The sequence below is a fragment of the Cavia porcellus genome, unplaced genomic scaffold, assembly GCF_034190915.1.
Source record: "Cavia porcellus strain 051 isolate PalLab524CR breed Dunkin Hartley unplaced genomic scaffold, mCavPor4.1 scaffold_23, whole genome shotgun sequence".
Lineage (NCBI taxonomy): Eukaryota > Metazoa > Chordata > Mammalia > Rodentia > Caviidae > Cavia > Cavia porcellus.
In genome coordinates this window covers 6215492-6233455 of record NW_026947506.1, presented here as the reverse complement: position 1 = coordinate 6233455, position 17964 = coordinate 6215492, and the positions used below count along the sequence as shown (strand labels likewise).

General features: G+C 49.9%; 1 protein-coding gene and 1 long non-coding RNA gene across 4 annotated transcripts in view; one reads left to right on the top strand and one right to left on the bottom strand.

Moving 5' to 3' along the window:
* The window catches only part of Bmpr1a (bone morphogenetic protein receptor type 1A), a 118054-nt gene extending 112679 nt beyond the window's left edge, over window positions 1-5375 (bottom strand). The window contains exon 1 of the mRNA XM_063233740.1: window positions 5096-5375. The gene's annotated coding sequence lies outside the window, so the exon portion shown is untranslated. The remainder of the gene's footprint in view (window positions 1-5095) is intronic.
* Window positions 4459-15578, top strand: LOC106026839 (uncharacterized). Of its 3 annotated transcripts, XR_001200422.3 has the most exons (7): window positions 4459-4886; window positions 8070-8197; window positions 8393-8507; window positions 8664-8730; window positions 9432-9615; window positions 11161-11292; window positions 12669-15578. It is a non-coding gene; the product is annotated as an uncharacterized LOC106026839 (long non-coding RNA). The 3 variants fall into 3 exon arrangements; XR_010042223.1 differs by having other exon boundaries at window positions 4459-4799; window positions 8664-9615; XR_010042222.1 differs by having other exon boundaries at window positions 8664-9615.
* Window positions 15579-17964: the final 2386 nt, after the last annotated feature.

Here is a 17964-nt window from a genome sequence, read left to right as displayed (position 1 = left end):
AATGAATAAAAAAGATGTGGTAGTTTTCTACAATGGAGTAGTACTACTTAGCCATAAGAAGGATAAACTGGAGACTTTTACAGGTAAACAGCTGCAACTTAAGACCATACTCAAAAGTGAACACACATGTGTAAACATCGTACTGTCTCACTAGTGTGAGAAGCTGAAAGAAACAACATATGAGAATCAGGGGTTGGGGATTTAACTCAGTGGCATAAGCACCTCCTGGGCAGGCGTGAGGTAGCAAGTTTGATTCCCAATACCAAAAAATAAATAAGTAAATAAAAACTGAGAGTCTTGGTCAGACATGGTGGCACACCTGTGATCCCAACATTTGGGAGGCTGAGGCAGGAGGACCACCAGAGTTCGAGGCCAGTCCAGGCTGCATAGTGAGTTCAAGGCCAACCTGAACTATACAGTGAGAACTTGATTCCAAACAAAATGAGTCTTTTTTTTTTTTTTTTTTTTTTTTTTTTTTAAAGAACTAAGTCTAAAAACTATTGGCTGAATTTTTTGGTTTGTTTTGTTTTGTTTCGGTCTTTTTGAGACGGGGTTTCACTATGCAATTCAGGCTGGCCTTCAGCTCACTTTGTAGGCGACAGCAATCCTCCTGCCTCAGACTCCAAGTGTCGAGATGACAGGTGTGCACCACCACACCCAGCCTGCTGAAATGTCTGTATATTGCCACAAATATGTACTGATCGATATGTATATCAATTGATATGTTATATAAACCTTGATAATTGGTACATGATTTATTGAAATATCTAATTTACTTTTGTATATAGTTTGTTTAAACTACAAGCTCAGCAGAGTGGTATGTACTTCTAGTCTCAACTACTTAGGAGGTTGAGGCAAGAGGATGACCTGTGAGGGGCCAGGCTGGGCAACACAGCAGCCTCTCTTCAATAAACATGCAAGTAAAAACTAAGTACAATCGACCCACCCTATCTGGGAGTTCCACCACCCACCAACCATGGATCAATAAATATCTGCGGGAACCGGCATCTGTACTGAACACACACTGGCATTTTTCTGACCATTATTCTCTGAGAAACTCTGTAACAACTACCTACCTAGCACTCAAGTCCTCTTAGGTACCCTAAGTCATCCAGAGGTAAGTAAACCACCCTGCGGGTGTGCAGGGTGAGGCCACCTGCACTTAGGAGGCTGTGTTACAAAGTGACAGGCGCACCTTCAGAGTCTGCCTTCTCCTGGCTCTTGGAACCAATCCCCAGGGGGCTGACTGTCATTGGTGAGTGCTGATGATATATAAATACTGGATAGTTTTCAAAATGTTTCACTCAACTGGCTATCACAACTCTCCCGTAACTCTCTCCTTACAGAGTCTATGCTATTCTATGAAAATTACCCCTCTTAAGAGAACTTGAGTTCAGCTAACAACCAAAAAAAAAAAAATTACGGGGAGAGGGGGTGGAATAGAAGAACTGGGAGCCAAGATACCTCCCACGAACACTGGCCTACCTGCTGTGAAGACTCCATCTATACAGCCTGAAACTTTTCATTTGCTGAAAGATTTAGCAAGCATCTTCTTTAAAAATAACTTCTTTAAAAATAACTTCGTAGTAACAGTAGAGGTGTAAGTCACTTTCACATGGGTTTAAATTCTTTCTTCCCAACTCCTACACCACAGGAGTTCTGATCAACAAAACAGACCTAACTCATCGACTCTAAGGTGCATGTATTTTTCATTTTTTAGCATCTCTGACTTTGGGATGCACCTTACAACTGATGGCCTTGTAACTAGAAGATTTTCTTCATATATGTGCATAAAATCACGTTGCATCTTACAGCTCATCACAGAAAACATTTGGAAAGCATTTAACACCATGACTGACATGCTACAGGTTCCCAATAAAAGAAGCAAACACCGTGGGATGAACTTCACTTAATGAAAACTTCGAAGCAAAAAAGAAACAGGCTTCTCAATTAATTTAGGTGTAAGTCAAACCACCTACAGGAGACTAGGAAGACAAGAAAATCACATTGTCCATGCAGAATAAGAATGACAGCTGGCAAAAAGGGGAAGCCTGGAAAGGCAAATAACCACACACAGTAGAAATTAAAGGAAAAATCTGTGAAAAGTAAATAATTTCAGATTTAAAAAACTTATCTGGTGAAGAAATATGTGCCACTAGACTTCACACCAAAAAAAGAGAAAACCTATACGAACCAACAGCTGTTACATAAACTGAAAGGGTACTGAACGTCCTCTCCAGAAAGAAAGATCTAGGCCTCGACAGCTTCCAGATGAGGTCTGTCAAGTTGTCCGGGAACAGATAATCCCAGTGCAAATGGCTCCTGAAGAGGGGGAGAGCAGGGAGCTGCCCAGCTCAGCATAGGGCTCCCTTCTAACCCAAACACCAGATTTAGCTCAGCAGCATAAGCACCTGCCTTGCAAGCAGGCAGTTGTGAGTTCGATTCCCGGTACCGATAAAAAGATTTTAAAAAAAAGAACGAACTGCACCACAGGCTGTGGGAACAGAGGGAAGAGTCGGAATGTCACAAAAGCACAATCAAAGGGTTCCGGCTCCAGTCCCGACAGGCTGGAATAAGGCAAGGTCCGGGTTTGAGACTCAGCAGCAGTTACACACCCCAGAGAAGCCCAGCCAGCCAGGAAGACCTCAGTGTGAACTAGAAGTACCACTTCCAGTTATGCTTAAAGCAAGTGAAAAAATAAAGAGTCAAGGGCAGAAGAGAAGATGGAGGAGAGCCGGGAAATATTCAGACAAAAAGATCTGAACCTTCATGTCAAAGGATTAGACCGACAAAATGATCTCAAAACTGACCTTGGAGAGCACATGTTAAGGGGAAGGAGGAAGAACACAGAAGAGCAGCAGAGCACACACTAGTGTAATGTACAGAAGCCCCTTTTCTCCTGCTTCTTACTTGCCCTTCGCCACTGTGCAGGTGGCCAGGCAGCACTTTTAGAGACTCTCCCAGCTCACTCAGCAACAGCTCAGGTCCCCACTTGAAGCTCGCCTAATACTCTGCAAGCCAGTTTCAATCCCAAGAATACTTCATTAAACTCTGCAGCTCACCCTCCGTTAATGTCCCCCACTAGACATCAGGCTGCAGGAAGGAAAGGACTGTGTCCAGGGCTGGATCCTTTTGCCAGTGAAAGGTCTGGAAGAACAGAAGCCACAGAGAGGCACACTGTGTACGATGCAGGACTAGCACCTAGCTGAGTGCTTGGAACACCGTTTGCCTGGCACGTGCAGAGCCCTGGCTTCCACCCCAGCAGAAAGAAGGCTGGAGGAGTCCACATTCCATGTTACAGGAAGTCCAGAAAGGACTGAGAAAGAGCGCTTAAATGTGACTAGGCTAGGACTCCTGTGTGAAGGTGAAATCCAGGGCTAAACAGCAGAGGCTGGCCAGAGGTTTAATGCACAACAGCCACCAGATGGTTGGAGCAGAGACTATGGTACTTTGGGCAATTTCCACAGATGGGATTGTGAATTTTACTTCAATCCTGCTCTAGTATGCAGTTTCTCTGTAATGATCACATGCTACTTTTTATGAGAAAAAAAGTTTAAATGTTAATATGATTTTAAAAGGAAAACAGTTAAGTGGTGTGGTGACACATGCCTGCAATCCAGCACTAGGGAGACTGAGGCAGGGGCGTGAGCAGTTCCAGGCCATTGGGACTGCATGATGAGAGACAGCCTCAGAAGATGAAAAGAAAACCACAGCAGCACAAAGCCACAGCACTCCTAAAGATTTTCGCGAAGTGAAGGACTCTTAAGCACTGCACATTTGTACTTTTAAGAAATCAAAGACAATAGAAAGGGTAATTCATGAGCCATTACGAACGAAAATCAGAGAAAGGTGAAAAAAGGTTAATCAGTGAGAATAATAAAGGTTAATCAGTGAAAAAGACCAAAAATACAGTATATTCGTCCTTTGGAAAGAAAGACACAGGTGTTAAGAGCGACCCGGTGGGGGCGCTCGGCTGGGATGGCTCAATCTCCACAATAAAGGGGAGGGGGCAGGTGAATTCAGAAAATAGCCAAGGTTTAGAATGGTCTCCGCGCAGGACGTGAAGGGATCAATAACAAGAACAGAGCACTAGTTCTACTGCAAATGCATTCCGAATTTCAATCCACTTTTCACAAACTCAGCCTGTCCCTGGTCCAGAGAACTGCCCTCTTGTTTTTTAGCTTTAAACCCAAAAAGCTAAACTCCACTCTGGTTCACGATCTTTTTATTCCAACAACTGAAAACTGATAAGCATTAAGTCAGCCTCTCCTTTAATTCAAAGGTGAACTTCCCGCACAAGCAAATACGATCAAAGAGCTGTTTTCAACTCAACCAACAAAACGGAGATCACCTCCAGCACTGAAAAATGCTCCTTCGTGGAAACGCGTTCACAGAAAGTTTTGCAAAATTAAAACGCACAACCAAACACCTCGAAGGCCTGAACGCGATGTGCCCGAGTTCAAATCCCAGCGCAATGATCTGAGTGATTTAACCTCCTAGTATCTCAGTTTCCTCCTCCGAAACAGCGTGGAATCCGATAACCAAGGTTATCTGGAGGAGCCCGTGACTTAGCCCTGGTGCCAAGTTCGTCCTCGGCGTCCGGAGCGGAGCTGCTGGGCCGAGCAGGAGAAGCCCGCGACCGGCCTCACCGCGCCGGGGCGTCGGGATCACGACGGCGCTCGCTCGCTAGCTCGCACCCGCCAGCCCCCAGCACAGCGTATTATTTTTCTTCCCTGACGCAAGCTCTTTTCCCCGCTGTGCCAAACATTCCCGCTGGGTGTCTGGAAGGAGGCAGAAGGGTACGTGCGATCCAGCAGCACAAAGTTTTCCGAAATCCGAGCACGAATCGCCGCAGACACCGCCGCGTAGGCCTCGCGGGACGACAGGTGAAGCGGCCCGCGGCCCGGTCTCCTCCGTGGCCGCCGCCGCCGCAGGCCGAGCCCGGCCCCGGACCCCGCGCCGCCCGGACCCCGCGCCCGCGCCCGCGCCCGGCCGCCCCCCGCCGCGGCCCGCCTGAGTGCGCGGAACAAAGGGGCCCGCGCGCGGCGCCGAGCCCTCCCGGTCCCCGCCGCGGCGCCCGCGCTCACTCACTCACCCGGACGCCGCGGAGCTCATCCTCCGGCCTCGGCGCGCGGCGCGGGGCGCGGCGCGGGGCCCGGCTCGGCCTCCGCCCTCGGCGAGCTGCGGCCCGGCCCGGTCGCCCCTCGCGCAGCCGGCCGTGCGCTCCCCGTCTGGCGCGGACCGACGCTGCGGAGCCCGAGCCCTCCTGGCCGCCACTCCCCTCCGGCCGCCCCCGTCTGCCCGCGCCCGCGCCCGCGCCCGCCCGGCAGGCGGATTCCAATCTCGGCCGCCGTCGCCGCCTCAGCCGTAGCCGACGCTCGCATGCGGGGGAGGGGCGCGCGGTGCGGGCCGGGGGGTGGGGTCTCCTTGAGGGGCGGGAAGGCGCGTGCGCACTGCTAAGCGCCGGCCCCGCCCTCTCCACCCACCCCGGATACGAGGGGAGCCGAGCGCGCGGCGGAAATGCCCGAAGGCTCCGGGCTCCGGGAGACGTTGCAGAGGGGCTTCCCCTGGGCTAGTCTCTGGTCCCTCCGCCACAGTTAGCGGAGCCTACCGGTCCTGGGTCCCCGGAACCCCAGACCCCCAGGCTGCGACGCGTGCACCCTGTTCGGCAGCTCGCCTACACCGCAGAGCGCGGGGCAGCGGGCGCGATGGCACCAGGCCCCTGGGTGTGGGTGGCCGGACCATGCTGGTAGTGTTTGCCGCCAAGAAAAATGTGGTCCCACTGCATCAGGATCCCCACCTCCTCCCCATGAGCCGGGATCCCGCGCCCCAGCCCGGCCTGCGGGGGCTGTGATCTTCCAGCCGAGCCGGCGAATACATTCCTGAGGCCTAAGATAAGGAGCTGCGGGAGAGAAGTCAGCACGCTATAAATACAGCGCGCTCCACCTTCCCGCCGCCGCTGACCTCGGATACCCTCCACGGGAGGCCGAACAATGGTCGAGGCCGCTTTTCTTTCATTTCCCCCGCGCTCTTTGTGCAGAATGCAATTCGAGAGTATTCAGTGACCAATAGGTGAAGCAAGAGGAGATAGGTCGGTTCTTAACCAAAGTTGACCCTTACTAACCTCTTGGTAAGGGTTTCCACGAATGGATCACATTCCGTGGATTCGCTTTCCATAAGATAGGTTAAGTCTTTTAAAAAGATAAAAGGGAAGGAGTATACCAGTCCTTGCTGTTTATGTGAACACACAATCTTGCCCCAGGATGCTTGGGTGATTCTCTTACATGCTGGCATTAATGTTTACATTCCTTATTTTCTTTCATTGCTTTTGTGCATCTTTTGTTATGTCCCCTTTTCTCTTTAACCTACCTCTGCTTTTAATGCCTCAGACACCCTCTGTAATTCCAAACTACCTTTCCTGTGTTTTCCTTACTGATCCTGTCTGTGAGCTGGTTTGCTGGCTCAGGTTTGAGTCATGAGTTACAGTATTTTTTTTATAGTATCTTGCTTTGCAAGAAGAATATGATAGGAGAGATTTCGTTGCAGCCATTAAAATTTATCACTTCTTTCTTGAGTTTCCTACATACTGCCCTCCCTCAGTTTTAAGAGAAAGGGTGTATGTTTTGCTCAAAGAGGTTCAGCCTGATTGTCTAAAGATTGTATGCTGAGCCATGAGACAGGGCAGAAGAAGCCCCGCTGCTAGGCTTTCTGACACATCCTGCACAATAGCCAAGAACCTTAAGTTGGAACTCTAGCACTTCTGGCTTCCGAAATGTACACATTGGTGCTGTTGGTCCTGTGTAACAGGTCACTAAAATGGAAATAACACCGGGACATAGAGTTTTCTGTCCTGATATCATCTCTTCCTTTGCTACAAAAGAATCACCTTTTCAGACCTTTGGGAATGTGGCCTGGTATCCTTTGCCTCTCCTTAGAAAAGCTCACTCAATGCCCGGGCTTGAATCCTGAACATAGCACAACGGGCAACCTGCCTGCCTACCTGCCTGGGACCGAGCAGGGGCATGGTGTTCTCTGCCTCTTGGCATGTGTCTGCATGCCAACCTGCTTCTCCAGTTCGCCTGCCCACTGAGTGAACGGCAGCCAGGAAACCGAGGGAGACATCTGGACACGTATGGTCCGGCCCCTGAAGTGGCAGGCAGCACTCTTCCATGTCCAAGTTCCTGTTCTGTGTTCCAGCTGGTTAGCAGAGGGGCCAGGCACGGGGTCGGTCCCTGCACTGTGAGGTTCAATAAGAGAGGTAGTGGAACCTGTCTAAATCACGAAGTACAAGTTTGGAATGGGAAGGACCCTCTTTATGCAGTTGTCAGCCCCTCTGGGACACCTTCCGTGTTCACCCACCTCACATGGACACCCAATTATGTTACCTTGGTACCGTGTTTTATCATCCGAAATCACCTTGTTGATTCAATTTATGACCTGAGTCCCCCCTGCCCCCCAGAAGGTGAGGACTGCAAGAGGGAACTCTCAATAGGTTCTGAGGTCCCTCCTCAGTGCCCAGTGCCTGGCGTGTGGTAAGCACTGGGAGATTTGTGAACAGAGTGAGCTAGGTCAGGACAGAGTCCCCAGGGGCATCGCTGGGCCTGGTCCCCCAGACCCTTCTCATCTTAGATGGAGGCAAGGCTGTGTGGGAAAGGTGATGACTGGCCAGGCAATCCACGCACCACATCATCCCCAGGGAAATGGGGTGTCTGCCTTCCAAGTTCAATAGATTGATCCGAGCTAATCCATCCCAAGTCATTTTCCTGTTGTAAAGATTTTACAAGGCAAAGGCAGCACGGAGTCTCTGTGGCAATGGAGATAAGCTGGAGCCCAGTAAGGACAAGTGAAGGGCTGCCCTTGGCAGGTGACACTTTGGGTTGCTTTCACACCCAGTGTTAAATGGGTAGAATAGAGCCAAGTGTGATGGTATGTGCCGGGAGGCTGAGGCAGGAAGATCACCATGAGTTTGAGGCCAGCCTGGGCTGCGTGCTACGGTCAAAGCTAGGCTGAGCTACGTGGAGAGAGCCTGTCTCAAAGGGAACAGCTTCATTTTTCTTTTTTTTGCACAGACATTACCACTCTAATGCATTTCTAGAATGCAAAGCGTAATAGAAATAGCGTCCATGAGAAAGACGAATGTAGATAAATATGACTCAGTGGACCAGAGAAAAGCCGGAAAGCATGAATTCCCGTAAAGGTATAGAACTTTGCTTTGTTTTCTGTTTTTACTTCCAAATCACTGTTCTCTCTCGACTCTGCTGCATTTTTAACTTCGCTTTAATTGTAGCACCAGTGTGCCGTGACTGACAGCCCTTTCACAGGGGGGTGCTGCTGGCAAGTGGCCGCCCCTAGGCCCCAGTCCGATTCCAGTGTTCCCTTCTCCTAACCACAGACCCAGATGTTTCCTGCCTCAGCCTCCTGAGCGCTGGGATCACAACCGTGCACCACCACGCTCTGCTCTTTGACCCCCTCATAAAGGGACCCGCAGCCGTTTAGTACCTGGCCTGGTAATTTCCCTGGAATTCGGTTTTCTCTGTCTGTTGTCTGAACTCTGCCCCAGCCCTGCAACCTAGCCTGGCCCCTCTCATTTGCCCCCAGGTGTTTGCCTCTAGGTCCTCGGCGCCTGTGAATTCCACTCCTAGCCCTGGCCTCCTTTCCCCTAGCTCTGCGGGACTTTGGAGGCCTCCTGTACTGCGGACCATACCTGGCGTTTGCTTTCTGCTCCACTCAGTAGGCACAGTTCCTCTGCCCCAGCCCCATCAGCCCCTGCAGCTGGCCTGTCTCTGCCCTGACACCGGTGGGCTTGTGACCTCTCACACTGGGACTGTTTCTGACCAGATAAGCAGCATATATAATACATAATGCATATATATATATATATATATATATATATACTACATACGGTACTGAGTATATATAATGCCTGTATAGAATATAAAGTCTTGTGTATAAAATACTGAGTATATTATGTATAATGTTTATCTGATTATTAATAAAGCTGGGCATGGTGACAGACACTTGTAATTCTGCACTCAGGAAGCTGAGGCAGAAGGATCATGGAGAGTTCAAGATCATCCTGGGATCTTGAAAGAGTTCAAGGTCAGCCTGAACTGCACAGCAAGACTGTGTCTCAAAAAAAAAAATCTAGGCTGGGAGTGTCACTTGGTGGTAGACCACCGGCTTAGCCTCCAGAAAGTCCCAAAATAAATAAGTAATTAAGTGTAATGAGTATATTCAAAAAGACCCCTAATATCTATTCTTTTGAGGACTTAGGGGGGTCTTTTATTTGTTTTTTGAGACAAGGTCTCTATAGTTCATGCTAGCCTTGAATGCACTATATAGCTGGTGATCCTCCTGCTTCAGCCTCTGAGTTGCTGGGATTACCGGTATGCATCACCATATCCGACTCCTAAACACTGATTCTTCCCGAGAGCTCCTTTAGGCTGCTGTTCTAAATCCCAAGAACTGAGTCAGGAGCCGAGTATTCGAGTTTGGTGGCCAGTCATTGGGAGTACAGGTGCCATGGCTGAAGACTCAATCCGAGGTGACAAAGTCCCCGCCAGGAGAGCAGCAGCGTGAGCAGCCACCTGTCCCCACTGCCCGCAGCCCACACAGGTATTGGCTGTATTCCTGGGTGTGGCTCGGTGCCACCTGTGTGACCGGGCACACCGGTTCACCCACCGGCCCTGTCCTTTGCTGTGCATTGTCTGCCAGGAGCGGTTGGAGGAGGGAAGCTCGCAGACTCTGTCTATCCATCCACTGTGCCATTCAGGTTTCCTTCCAGCCAGCCCCTCTACCCCTGCTCAGTGACCACTGTTGCTGTAGTTACTGTGCTGAGCGTCATGGTTGCAAGGTTACAACTCCAGGGGCCACCATTCCTGTCCTGCCTGGGGTTATGGGTGCTTTCTGGAATTGTGTTTTGTGACACCTGCCATGACTCTTGCTAAGATTCAGGAGAGTACAGCTCAGTTAGACGGGGAGCCTGGTCCCCACAGAGATTTGTGAGTGTGTGTGTGTGTGTGTGTGTGTGTGTGTGGTGTGGTGTTAGGGACAGTGAACTAGGCCTCATGCACCTGTTAGTTATTGCATGAAGAATTCCAGCCTCCAAATGTGATAAGGAGGTTTGAGTACTAACTTCCCTGATTGGACCCATGCATGTTTACACGTGTTAAAACATTACATTGGACCCCCATAAATATATACTATTATTAATATGAATAAAAGTCTTTCAAAAGAATCAGGTTTTTAATTGTTTAACATTATATATCTTTTAGGACACTTGGCAAGATATATTTAAGCGTTTGTTAATTCTATATTACAAAATATGTGTACAGCTGGGCATGGTGGCTCACCCCTATAATCCCAGCACTCAGGAGGCAGAGGCAGGAGGATCTTTGTGAGTTCAAGGTCAGCCTGAACTACCCAGCAAAACCCTGTCTCAAAAAGACCAAAAAAAAAAAAAAATCCTCAATAACAAAATAGATGTACAAATAAATATGTTAAAAGGCAATATAGCCAGGTGTGGTGGTGCAGGCCTACAATCCCAACACTCGGGAGGCTGAGGCAGGAGGATTGCCACAAGTTCAAGGTCGGCCTGGTCTACATAACAAGATTCTGTCTCAAAAAAAAAAAAAAGGAAAAGAAAGAGAACATTGGGGCTGAGGGTGTAGCTCCATGGTATTTGCCTAGCAGGAATTCAATCTCTAGTATTGCGGAAAAAAATTATTTAAACAAAAAGATTGGAGATAAAAACAATAGCAAGAGGTGTATTTGCCAGGGTGAAGTTAGAATCCAACCCTGTTCATTTATGAGGTTGACGTGAATGTTGTGCTTTGTAAGAAGCTGCTGTGGTGGTGACAGTGCCTCAGACTAGTGAGAATCTATACTGCCTTTCATCTGATCGAAGATGCCACTGATTCCAAGTAGCCCCTGGTGTGAGGATAACTCAGACAGGCGTGGCCAGTTACACCACCTCACGTCCTCAATAGCAAGACCTCCCAACCTCAGACAGGTTCAAAGGGAAACAGTGAGCGTCTGTGGATTGGTGAGGTACAGTGTGTTTCCATGCATCTAAAAGCCAAGCCACACCTTCCAGCCCAATGGCTGGAAATGTTTGCAGCTTTTTAGCAAAAATAATAACAAGCAATCTTATCTGCTCAGCGTGATCGTGGCCACGCTCCACGTACACTTACTGCAGAAGCAGAGACAACACAGTTCGGCTGCAAATCAACACAGAGCAAAGGAGAGGATCGAGCCGCATGGAGCTTCAGGAAGACTTGCATCCAATCCCAGGTTTGGATTATTTTGCAAGTGAAATGTTAACTTTCTGACAGCTGCTCCTCCTGGAAATGTGTGATGATGAGGAGAGCTGAGTTTTAGACATCCACATGTGGCTTTGTCGTTGGGAAAGTCACCCTGAAAACCACGGGAAGAGTCTCCAGCTTGCTGGAGGCCGCTTTCCGTCTGTCCCGGAAGCTGAACAATGGTGCTTGTTGCTTTGAGACCATCAGGAAAAGGCAGCTGGGCCTTGCTTTCCAGTACAATTAATTGCTTCCGCTGTATATAAAATTGGAAGAATTGGGTGCTTGAGTGCGGAAAGAGGATATCCTACTACAGAGCTCTGGTTTCCTTGCGGAGGCTATTACTGAGCTCTTGCCCATTAATTCACTCGCATTGGATTATCCTGTGATGAAAGACCGCAGGCTTGTGATTTTTATAGTCCCTTATCTCCTACTTGTTCCGCACCTCTTTGGAGATACTGCTGTTCTCCAGAGACCTGCTAATTGCTAGGGTGTCAGGGTGCCTAATGACTGACTTCCTCGGCAGAGGCTAATTACGAGTCCCCTACACTTTTTCTTGGTAGGTTTGTGTATGTGTGTGTGTTGTTTCTCTTTCTCTTGTTTTTTTTTTTTTTTGTTTTTGTTTTGTTTGTTTGTTTTTCAGCTTTTTGGTTTTTGATTTTTTGAGACAGGGTCTCCCTCTGGAGTTCAGGATAACCTTGAATTCACTATATAGCCTGGGCTGGCTTTGAAATCATGATGATTCTCCTGCCTCAGCCTCCCAGGTGCTGGGATTATACCACACCCAGCTGCCTTTCTAGATTAGTAAAAATTAAAGCTCCTAAACCCACTCATTTTGTTTAGACCAAGGCAGTTTGGGCTGGCATCTGTCCCCAGGGAAGAAAGTTTTGGTGTCATGCAGAGCTGCAGTTTCTTGACAGCTCACTGCAGGCAGCGCCTTTGGGTTGGAAGATCTGCCTTCTTTCCACCCGAATCAGAGACAGCTGCTTGTTGGAAGCAGGGCTTCTGATCCCAGCACCCTGCACCCGGCTCTCACTAGGATCCAGGCGCTCAGGGCCCGGCCTGACGGGACTGAAGAGGCCTCTGGCTTTACCGCTGTGAAGAGAACCATAAAAAGAAATCCTTGTTTCCGAAAAGCACAGACATGATCCTACAGGCTTAACGAGGAGCAGCCGGCTGCTACAGCAAATTACAAACTGTCTAGCACAGCGCTGGGTGGACACTGCTGCAATGGCCCTGCCCAGCCCCAGGCAGCAGGTCTGGCTTGGCAAGGCGGACGCCATGATGCCTGGCTCAGGAGCAGCCTGGGCCCTTCCAGAACTTTCTATGTCCAAAAATGTTGATCTGTTCTTCCTTCCCTTCTTCCAGGAACTTTAGTCAGTGCTGAGGTTTTCTTGACTGCTTTTGCTTCCGTGCACCAGAAAGTCTCCGGGAGCAGGCTGAGCCGCGTGACAGGTTGGAAAAACAACTCTTTTGGACTCAGAAATTTGACTGTGAAAGTTTTTGACTTTGGGAGAAACTTGTCAGAAGTCAAGATTCTACATCTACAAAAATGAGTATTTTCAGTCTGATGGCACAGGCACAAGAGGAGCTGGGACCAGGACTCAAGAAGTAGCCAGGGGGCTGGGATGTAGTTCAGCGGCACAGCACCTGCCTGACAAGCACAAGGTCCTGAGTTCGATTCCTGGTGCCAAAAGTCAGTACACAATCAGCCCCTGGCTTGGCTTGTGCTGCCTCCTTCCTTCAGTTGTCTGGAAAGCTCTGGGTCCTGGTGTTTATGTTGCAGAAGAGAGAAAACAGCTGTAAAATGCTTAATGAGCCCGACTTCAAACACAGCCATGCAGCGCGCTGATTGGCACACAGTCTGCTCCAGCCGGGCTCCACAGTGCCCCGCCCCAAAAGCCCCAGTGCCACGGCCAAGTGGCCAGGCTGGACGGTTGGCTTGCCGGGCACACTATCCCAGCCAGTGGCTCCTGGGGCCTTGCCACCTAGCGGTGGCACTAAGCGTGAACATGGCAGTACACGGGACACCTCTGGGACACGGGGTTTTTATTAATGAGTGATTTTTTTCAGATGAGCTCATGCCCATGCGGGGTGGTTTGGCCATGGACAATTCTTTCTTTTTTTAAAAAAATTTCTGTTTGCGGCTGGAGATTTAGCTCAGCAGCATAAGCGCCTGCCTTGCAAGCAGGCAGTCATGAGTTCAATCCTGATAAAAAGGAAAAAGACCAAAAAAAAAAAAAAAATTCTGTTTTTTTTTGAAGACAGAGTCTGTCACTATGTAGCCCAGGCTGCCTTGAACTCATGATGTAGTCCAGGCTGGCCTCCAACTCACAGTAATCCTCCTGCCTCGGCCTCCCAACTGGAGGCTGATAAGGTTCATAAGAATTAGCTGCTTTTGTAAGGCCTCCAAGGAAAGACTCTGTGAATGTTTGTGGCCTGCACTCAACCCCATCTTCCTCTCAGTGTTTCTGATGAAGGTAACACTTCGGGGAGAAGAGCCGCTGAACTCCAGGATTTTATAACTGGTACCTGTGGGGAGAAATATTTCAGGGAAAGGCATAGATTCCACCTGAAGCTTGGCTTCTCTACCTATAGGGTTATGAAGTTTCAGTGAGAAGAGATACATAAAATCAATGTTTTGGGTTTTTTTTGTTTTGGAGACAGGCTCTTTTTGTGTAGCTCAGGCCAGCCTTGAACTCCTAGCAACCCTCCTGCCTCAGCCTCCAGAGTGCTGGGATTTCAGGCACTTACCACCGAGGCTTGAGAAGAGATACACAAAGCCCCAGGCCCAGTGAAAATAAAGCACGCAGGTGGGCATGGCCATATGCTTGTGCAGTCCCAGCTATTCGGGAGGCAAGAGGATTGCTCGAACCCACGAGTTTGAGGCCTGAGCAACACAGAAAGACCCTGATTCTAAAGCTAAATAAATAGTAGAGGGGCTGGGGATTTAGCTCAGCGGCATAAGCACCTGCCTTGCAAGCAGGCGGTGGTGAGTTTGATCCCCAGTACCAATAAAAAAGAAAAAGACAAAAATAAATACATAAGTAAATAAATAGTAGAGCACTTGTGTCCTTACTCCGAAGCCATGTTATAATCATGGGCCTACAAGTTAGGAGATGGCCCTGGTCATTTTCATCCGTCCAAGCTGCTCCCAAAGGGCGGGGTATCCAACTGCTGCCTAGGGCGTGCGCAGCACCCCATCCCAGACTGTACCCTAACATTACCACCCTTCCCTCCGTCCCACAGCCTGCAGGCTCCGGGTTTCCGTGGTAACCCTGGAAGATTAGGGAACCCCTCATTAGGAGGCAGGGCCCCGGAGCTGTCCAACCTTGACCACCGGATCATCCGGATTCACCCTCCCGCTGCAGGGCAGAGCTGGCTTCTGTTCCCAGCTGGCCCTGGACATCCAGCGCCGATTCTCAGTGCAGAGCAGGAGCTGGGACCCAGGACCACAGGACTCCCAGGTCCTTCGATGTGGAGGCCCAGGGCCAGCGCAGCTTCTCTGGAAAAGCGTGTGGCTTGGAGCTCCCTGGGGTGCAGTGGTGAATGCTCCAGGCTGCTCTAGGGCTCTGCCTGGAGAGATTCCCGAGAGAGAGCCCACAGGGCTGGGACTTAGCCCCTTGTGAGACCACTTGTTCCATTCTAAATGGACACTCAGTTTGGCATTGGACGTGACACCTTCTTTTCCTTAAAGTAGCACCACAGTGCTAGGCGTGGTGGTGCACACCTGTAATCGCAGCACACCGCAGGCTGAGGCAAGGGGATTGCTTCAAGTTTGATACCAGCCTGGGCTGCACAGTGAGACCTTGTCCCAAAAAACAAAAGCAAACAACAAAAAAAGAGAAAGAAAGAGGCCAGGAAGAGAAGCAAGAAGCCAGTTTACCCTTCCTGTGAGCCAGCTGCCCCCCAGAAGCAACTGGTGGGTTCAGAGGAGCACAGGCTGAGTTGATAGCAACCGAGGTGCAAAACCAACTTCATACTTGTGTTGACTGATTAACTTTGCAGGCCTACAGCCCGTAGTGTGAGCAGCTGTCTAGAGGATAATGATATGCAATATATGCAATATGCAATATAACAATATGGGGGGTCTCCTGTCTTGTTTTTGAAATCCGATATTGTTCTGTTTTATTGTGTCCCATTTTATTGTTTTGTTTTCTTCAATGTTCTGTTTTGAATGGTTTCATTCTGTTCTGGTTTGTTTCATTCTATTATGTCTGATGGGATGGGCAGTAATCCTGAAGATAACAAGAGACATTATGGGAGCCCTGGTTTTGTTTTGTTTGTGTTGGTTTTTTTTTTTTTTTTTTTTTTTTTTTGGTACTGGGAATCAAACTCATGACCTCGAACTTGCCAGGGAGGCGCTTTGTGCTGCTGAGCTAAACCCCTGGCCCAAGGCAGCCCTTTTTGATTTCCCAGTATCCTGTATCACTGTTGCTGTTTTGTTTTGATTGACTTTATTCTGTTTTATTTTGTTTGATTTTATTCTCTTTAAAGTAAAATTAAAAAGAAAAGAAAGAGAAAAGGTAGAAGAAGCTGCAGACCTGAGCCCCAGCCCCCCTCTGATGCAGCTCTGTTTCTGCAATGCGCCCCCTGCAGTTCCGCAGGAAGATACAAGTCCGGTGGGAAGGGACTCTCTGGGGTCTCTACAGAGGTGACCACGTGCAAAATAGACCCCATCACCGCTTCCTGCCACCTCTCTGTCTGTCTGTCCGTCTGTTGTTCAGGTTGGCCTTGAACATGCTATGTAGTCCAGGTTGACCGTGAACTTGGAGAGACCCTCCTGCCTCAGCCTCCCGCCCCAGCCTCCCCAGCGCTGGGATTACAGTGTGGGCCGCCATGCCTGCCTTCTGCCTCAGGTGCACTCTGCGTGCCACAGCGCCACGTTCCAAGTGCTCCATTACAAGGAAACACCAAAAGCACCAGCTGCTGGCTGCTCCCTGGCCCTCAGGGCTGCCTCCCCTTCCCGCATCAAGTGGACTTTGAACTGGGGTTAGGCAGGGGAGCAACTAATTTGCAAATAGAAGCGCAGGCCTAAGAGTGTACGGATGAAATGTCTCCATGTTTGAATAGAATTTGCTTGTGATGAAAGGAATCTCGTTCCGGTTCCAGCTAAGGGATAACAATCACAGCATTCTTCTGTCGTCTGGGTCCCAAGTCTCTCCAGTGTGAGGCCTCTACCTGTGGGTGGAAAAACCAAAGAGCATGCTCCAGTGAAAACACAAAATATTAGGTAGCTCCCAGAGCAGAATCTGGCTCGGCTGGGCTGAGACACAAGTGCGCTCAGAGTCCATCTTTACAGCTGCTGCTTGTATAAGGAGGGCAGAGAGACTAACGAGACAACTGTCAAAGTGTGCAAAAGTGCAGGGCATGGTGGTGCACACCTATAACCCCAGCACTGGGGAGGCTGAGGCAGGAGGATCATCACGAGATGGAGGCCAGCCTGGGCTACAGAGTGAGACCCTGTCTCAAAAAAAAAAAAAAAAAAAAAAAAGCAAACGTGCAGGGGTGTTGAGAAATATAAGGGGAGTCAAAGGCAGCCGCGTGCCAGGAGGGCTGGACGAGGGAGGTGGGCAGCGCCAGCACAGGGGGTCTTGGTGCAGCTTAGCTGCGGCCCTGTCCAGGGATCATGGGCAGCCATAGATGCTTGGCACCTGAGTCCACAGTTTGTCAGGGTCACTCTCAGAGGTGGGCAGAAGAGAAGCGGAATGGAGGGTGTACAAAGGCAGGAGCTGGGGCCTTGCACAGAGGACAAGCCCAGGGCCAGGGGCACGTAGCGACATGCCCGATTGCTTGTTGTCAGAAAGAGGGAAGGCGCAGGGTGATCCCCTGGTTTCCAGTTTCCATGACAGGGTGGCCTCTTTGGATGGCAGAGGGGTCACTGAGGGGAAGGGGCGAGCTGAGCCGGGCAGCACTGGGGACCCTACCCGAGGGGGACAGCTCAGGAAACCGCGTCTGCAGTAAATCACTGCTTTTGGATTTGGTGCTGGGGGTGGAACCCAGGGCCCCGTGCACAGCAGGCGAATCCACCCGCCAGCCCAATCCTGGTCCTTTTAAAGTTCTTTTGCTTTCGCCTCTTATTTTGAGGCAGGAGCTCACGGAGGGAATTTTGCTTTTCTTATACTGTGTGTTTAGATCCACACAACTTCCCGGGAAGCTGGGTGGCAGGTCTTGGGGGCCTCAGCTTCCCCCACATCTTGAATTCCTCCCAGGACATATTAATGAGGATTCTCCCAGTTGCAAGGGACAGAAAACCCTCCTGTATTTCTGTACTTTGGTGACACTAGAGATCAAACCTAGAGGGCCACCCTCCAGGCAAGAGCTGGCCAGCTCCTAACTGAAACAAGCTCAAAAGACAGGGTACATAGCCTTCTGCACGGTGCATCTGCTGAGCTGTGAGGCACAGGGGTGAGGTGGGCTCCAGGTAGGTTTGAATCATAAGATTTTCAAACGCACAGTGGGCCGACTGGAAAACCAGTTACAGCGAGCGGAGGAGCAGAGATCCCGCCCAGGGTGCCGCACGGCTTCCACGTATGAGACTGTAACATGGGGTGAGGGTGGTCTCGGCAAAGCCAAGGCTGACCCTGCAGGCCGTGGCCCCACCCCTGGCAGTACAGCCCACTCCCAGGATCATGCGACCCAGCACTGTCCCTTGATCTTATTG